The 6,554-nt window shown below is 37.8% G+C and overlaps 1 long non-coding RNA gene across 3 annotated transcripts; it reads right to left on the bottom strand.

The window, feature by feature from the left end:
- Positions 1-514: 514 nt before the first annotated feature.
- LOC133721390 (uncharacterized) lies at positions 515-3,181 on the bottom strand. Of its 3 annotated transcripts, none has more exons than XR_009852177.1 (5): positions 3,005-3,181; positions 2,713-2,835; positions 2,113-2,177; positions 1,381-1,450; positions 515-773 (listed from the first exon to the last, which is right to left on the bottom strand). It is a non-coding gene; the product is annotated as an uncharacterized LOC133721390 (long non-coding RNA). The 3 variants fall into 3 exon arrangements; XR_009852176.1 differs by having other exon boundaries at positions 1,385-1,450; XR_009852175.1 differs by lacking the exon at positions 515-773 and having other exon boundaries at positions 1,182-1,450.
- Positions 3,182-6,554: the final 3,373 nt, after the last annotated feature.

Here is a 6,554-nt window from a genome sequence, read left to right as displayed (position 1 = left end):
TAAAAACTGACCTTTTTTAACATCACCTGATTAATCATAAGGACTAAATTAATATTAATAACCATTCACAATGGACCTTTTTATCAAATGGGAAACTAGGTGACCTTTTTATCATTTCACTCTCTAAAGTGACATTTTCAATCATTTCCCTTATATATATATATATATATATATATATATATATATATATATATATATATATATATATAATTAACTACACATAATATAACATTTAATTTGCAGGTTTATAGGCAGTGTATTTACGCATTGGGCCTTGCTAGCTTTTACAGGCCTTTGACGGGCTAGACCGGCCTTTGACGGGCTAGACCGGGCTTTTATCCATCGGGCCTTGCGGGTCTCCATCAGCCCATTTGATCCGCGGCACAAATGATGAGGACTATTAGGAACTTTAGTATATCGTGTCGTATAATGTCAAACAATTATGTGTCACGCCCCAAATTTTGAATAAAGAAAATTCAAATCCGAAACGCGAGAACAAACACAAGAAAACACATATAGAAAATTTTTCATTTAAACTAAACAACAAACAAACTGAACTCACAATGTCAATACCGACTCGTTCTTTAGAGTCACATATTACATTACAATAGTTTACAAATTAAACTGAATATCAATTCAACGTGTAACCACTCTCACCAACTCACTACACAGCGGAAGACTACAAGTATGAGCGCCCTTCTACTCCCACGTGACGGAAAGTCTACCTCAGCTTTGATAACGATCACCCGATATTCTAACCTGCACAATAAACCCTACACCATAGAATAGTGCACCGGGAATGAACAAAACAAACCCGGTAAGCTTTTCAGCCTGTATGAGTAAACTCAAATAAAGTGACTCACGTCACGCATGCTTATAATCTCTCAATTCGTGAGATGAATTAAAGCAACAATATTTAATTTCACAAAACACAACCAAACATCAAGTTCATATCATATCATATCATCTCAACGACAAATCACATTCACTTCCCCTCAACATAAAGCATTTGTCAAAATGATGACCTCACAACTCACTACAAGTGACAGAACCCGACCCAAGTTTCACCCTGAAACCCGGACTCGAGCCTACCTGGCCCACGTTAGGTGAAATCCTACCGAAAAATCGGCAAAACCTCCCCTAAAATGGACTACCCAAGAGTTTACAAAACCTGGACATGCTTAAACTAAACTCACACTCATAGATACATTCCAATATTTACATTCCAAGCGTATATATTACATTCAGGAAGTACGAATTCACGTTAACCTCCATAAGATAACATATTCTCAAGCATTAACATTCTCCAAACTTAAAAGGGTTATCAGAGCAATTCTACATAACTAAGCCGATATCATACAAGGTAGGTTAAGTATTAACCTACAGCCAAAACGGAAGCGCTGACTCCAATGCCTCTAGTTCCTGGACGCGATCTCGGCCAAACTGAAATCTGGGCGTTTGAAAACGAAGGGCCCAGGGGAAAACATTTAAAAACCGTTAGAGTGAGTGGACAAAACTGAAATAAGTTATGAAACAATTAATTGAATGCTTCCCCATTTCTCTTATTACCAAAACCAACATGCAGCGAGATTTCACCATGTTTCCAACTCATTCCTTTTTAAGAAAAACTCATTTGATGACTAGAAAGGACTGCTGTCTAGTCATCTCATGTCATCTGGGAGGGACTGCCACCCGGATGACGCATCAGAAGGGACTGCCAACCGGAATAGGAGGCGGTGGATAGAAGGGGCTGCCAACTAACCATCTCATGCCATCTGGTAGGGACTGCCACCCAGATGACGCATCGGAAGGGACTGCCAACCGGAATAGGAGGCGGTGGATAGAAGGGACTGCCAACTAACCATCTCATGCCATCTGGCAGGGACTGCCACCCAGATGACGCGTCGGAAGGGACTGCCAACCGGAATATAGTCTGGAAGGGACTGTCAACCAGACTATTACCTAGAAGGGACTGCCAACTAGGTAATATACGCATGCGCCAAAGATAACCTCCTTGTCAACTCCTTTCTTTAAATCCATTTCTTTCCATAATACCACATTTACTCAAATAGTGTCTGCATGCATTATTTAAATAAAATAAAGTCCACTCACAGGTGAGTCTCGCAGCTAATCCTGCTGCCTGCCTGTATCCTTCTCACTCGAGGGCTCAATACGTCCTGTAGTAAATGGACATGATATAATTAACCTCGATAAGGAATTAATCTAAGAAACAAAGCTAAATCCTTCGGAAATTAATACTCATTACACATAATTCTTCTAACAACCAAATTCTCCAATTTAGGATTCAATTCTCGAATTTCAGAATTTTCTTACTGATTTCCACATCCTCAATGAAACTTTAACCTTCACAAGGATCGATCAATTCGATAACTAGTCAATTAAATTTCAAATCCTTAATCATAATTATCCACCAAAATATAACATAATTTCCTTTTCCAAAATCTCCATATTCTTTCTTAATTTTTTCCTTTCAATTCACAATCTCAACTCCAAATTCCTCAACAAAGTAAAACAATTCCGCAAAATCACTATTAGCATTTAGTCAAGAGATTTAACTCATAACCTTGATAAACCATAACATCCCAAACATCCAAAACCAACATCAAATTTCCAAGAAACCTCAAACCAAACAACCTCAAGCCTAAAACAAATTCAAAATCATCTCAACAACACACCCATCAACTTCTATACCTGCAAAAACAACCAAAATCAAGCAGAAAGTGGTCGGAAATTCACTCCAAAATCTGGAAATCTGATAGTTACTGTTCATCGCCACTGTTCATCATCAATCTCACTTCCTCCGGCCAAATCAAGCTGCAATAAGGTTGAATACATGTTTAGCACTTCACAGGGAACCAAAACCATGAAGATTTCCGGCCGAAACCGCTGGAAATCGAAAACCCAGTCGAAAATTCCCCAAAATTCCGATCGTTACTCCTCCAAAAATCGCTCAAACCAAGACTACCCAACGCAAAATACTTACCGGAGATGGATAAGGAGGGAAAGAGGGAGCTCTCCGACCGATGGAACGACCTGAGGTGGCTGAACGGCGTCGGATTTGCCGAATTGTCTTCTCCGGTTACTGTGCGCGCGCGAAGAAGGGGAGGAGGAAGAATAGATCGGTCTTCCCGATTTTTCTTTCTGTTTTAACTCTCTCTTCTCAAAAGGGAAACCCCCTTTTAAAAAAATCTTCCAAGAATAGTAATTTCTATTTTTGGCCATAACTTTTCCGTAGAAACTCTGATTAAAACAAACTACATGTCCATGAACTCGATTTTTCGTATAAAACGGCATTCTCAAGGAAATTCCCAACTTAACAGACAAAATAGAAAGTCAACTCCTCGGTCAAAACCGGTAAATGTAACTAGTAAAAATTTTAAGGTACGGGGTATTACAACAAGTCTCAAACCACAACCGCACTTACAATTGAATTAAGTAAAATCAGTAAATCCTGCATAGAAAATTAGTTCAGGAGATCACCTAAAAACAATCAATTAAAATCATAGTAATCCCTGCATAAAATTTAGTTCAAGGAATTACATTAAAACAACCAATAAAATCATAGTAATCCCTGCATATAACTTAGTTCAGGAGATTACATTAAAACAATCAATTCAGAAACAGTAATCCCTGCATAGAATTTAGTTCAGGAGATTACCAAGAAAACAAACAATTCAATAATAGAAATAAATAGAAACATTTACTAAAAACATCCATTAATAACGTCAACCACCACACAGCTCATCACACAGATCACCACACAGGTCATCACATACTATTGTTTCCTCATCTCCAACAGCCTCAAACAATAATAAAATCATTTTCCGAATATTGTTTCTCAACTCAAACCATCACCAAAACCATACCTATTCTTTCAAAACTCAAAGCCAACAAAACCATCTTTTATTTCCAAAACCATATATTTTCCTCAACATCACATTGCACAACAATAGTAAACTACACACTCAATTCCACCAAGATATATATTTCACGTAAATATATATATACGTAGTTATCCACTCAGGGATGCCACTAATACCAACTATAGTTTTATAAATTAACTACTCGAAAATCATTTTATATCAAAACATTGTTTTAACCTACCCATGAACTGATGAACCGTTGTCGATCAAATTCATATATTTTTTTAAAAAAAAAATTATTTTGAAAATGATTTAACAACTAAACAAGTAATACCAAGACAAATCATTCAAACTCCGCTCACGCAATTCCATCAATCACCTAATCATATCAAGGTCACACTCAATACCACACAAAACACACAATTCACAAAACACAATTACACGACGATCCAACAGTCGGATCCTCATCCGAGACCATCCAACGTCTTCGGAACACTTCTACGATCACTATATCAAAACTACAAGTCGATCGCACAGCCGAATCCTCACGGATCGAACGTCGATCGAACCGAAAACCCTAAAACTTGGAAAATTCATAACATGCTCATACGATTTCCAAAAATTACAAACTATATATCGAAATGCTCGTATCGACGAGTAGATCGCACTGAGAAGCAGAAACTGCCTCAGAGGTGGCTGGAGGCCGCCGGAAACCACCACCACAGTGGCGGCACCGCCACCAAACCAAAGTCAAAATTTGACAAAACTTCCAACATCAAAGTTCTTCATCACAACTCCAATTGAAACTTTCATAACTAGCACAAAGTCAGAACCAAAGCCATTTGGCCGGAATTTACCACGCAAGTTCAGAAATTCGAAGAACCCTAGAATTTCAAAGCTTCGTTTCGTCCTCCACAAGTGAAATCGTCCCAAGCCTCTTTGGGAGAAGCATCAACGTCCAATGGGATTCAAAAGCCCTCAAGAACCACCAGCTATGGTGGCCGGAAAAAGAAGAACCAATGGAGGCGATTTCGTCCCCGACGAGGTTCTCTTCTCGGCCATGTAGCGCCTCCTACAGCTCGTATTTCACTTCGATTTCTTCTACAAACTCGTAAAGGGGGTCGAGACGAGAAAAGTCCACTTTGTTTCACGTCAATCGGTGGCCGGATGAGGAAGATATGGCCGAAAAACTAGAGAGGGCGAAATCTGGGCACGGGAGAGAAAAGGGCTCGGTTTCGGTTTTCTGAAAATTCTGTCCTTTGCAATTTTCGGACTTTTCTCATATTTATAGAATTTTCTCAATTTTCAATCGTTCATAACTTTCTCATACGAACTCCGATTCTCGCGTTCCACATATCCACGAACTCGTATCAACGTGCTCTACAACTTTCGTGAAGGAAGTTCTCACAAAATATAAACGTATAAAGAGTCAAACTTCGTAACCCCCTAAAACGTGCACTTCGAATAATTATTCGTCCGAAAATAATTTCACTCCAGCCTCGAACTACGAAATCGTACAAACGAACACTTTATTAATCCCAGGAAATATTTAGGAATTAATAACAATTTTCCGAGGTCTTACATTATGTAGGGCTCATCATGGGTCGGACTAGGGCCGGCCCTACCCTAAATTTTTGGGCTTAGGGTCGGGCTAGGTAGGGTCTAGTCAAAGTCAACAAAACTTAGGGCCAGGTAGGGTTGGGTCAAGGCTTAAATATGCTAACCCTTTGTCACACCCCAAACCTGATACCAATATTATATTGAAATATGGTACCCGAATTCGTGATGTGAGTTATTACAAATAAAACTTCCTCAAAGAATAAAATAAAAGAATTTATGTAAGTTTGAAAAATACTCTTATTAGGAATTGAAATTATTGTTTTTTTGTTTTTTTTTTTTTTACAATACCGGAGCTGAGCAAAATATATTACATTATTTCTTTTGAGAAAGTAGTAGAAAATAAAACATTCATTTATTTAGTGGATCCACCCCGTTTTCCCCAAGCATCTACTCGTTACCTGAAAACAAGGTGTAGTATCATGAGTAACACAGACCCAGTAAGTACATTCTTATATTAAAATGTCTTATAAGAAATCAAATTTGGACAACCAATTCAAATGTACCAAGAACCATTTATATGTTCATACCAATTCGTAAATATGTATATGTACACACATATATAGCCAAATATATTCATCCATGTGAATGTTTATGAGACTGGTAATAAATCACAAAGTCACATGCTAGAGTCCACTCTACTCAAAGCACGGATAAGCCGCAGCATACTGAGGACACTACCAAAGTATGTATACTCAAGGTCGACACATTCTTCCTATGAGTATAATAGTGCACTATCTGTAGGGACTAGGGCCTAGGCTAACTTCTCATATCACAAAACACTTTTACCAGTAATTCACTTAAACACGGGGTAGTACTAATCACCCGGCTTCACAACTGTACTTCTCAGACATAATCAAATTCACAAAAAACAATCTTTATGAATTATAGATCGTAATATATGTATATGTACACATGCTTATAGAGACATATACTTAGGAATAATCTCATATGAAAACATATGTAACATAATTGTATAACACAAATAAGTAAATTCACTAGCAAACAACATAATTAAAAATAAGCTTGTACATAATTGAAATCAAGTAAAAT

The sequence above is a fragment of the Rosa rugosa genome, chromosome 7 (assembly GCF_958449725.1).
Source record: "Rosa rugosa chromosome 7, drRosRugo1.1, whole genome shotgun sequence".
In the NCBI taxonomy this organism is placed as follows: domain Eukaryota; kingdom Viridiplantae; phylum Streptophyta; class Magnoliopsida; order Rosales; family Rosaceae; genus Rosa; species Rosa rugosa.
Note: the sequence above shows the minus strand (reverse complement) of the source record. Positions and strands in the feature narration are given on the sequence as shown.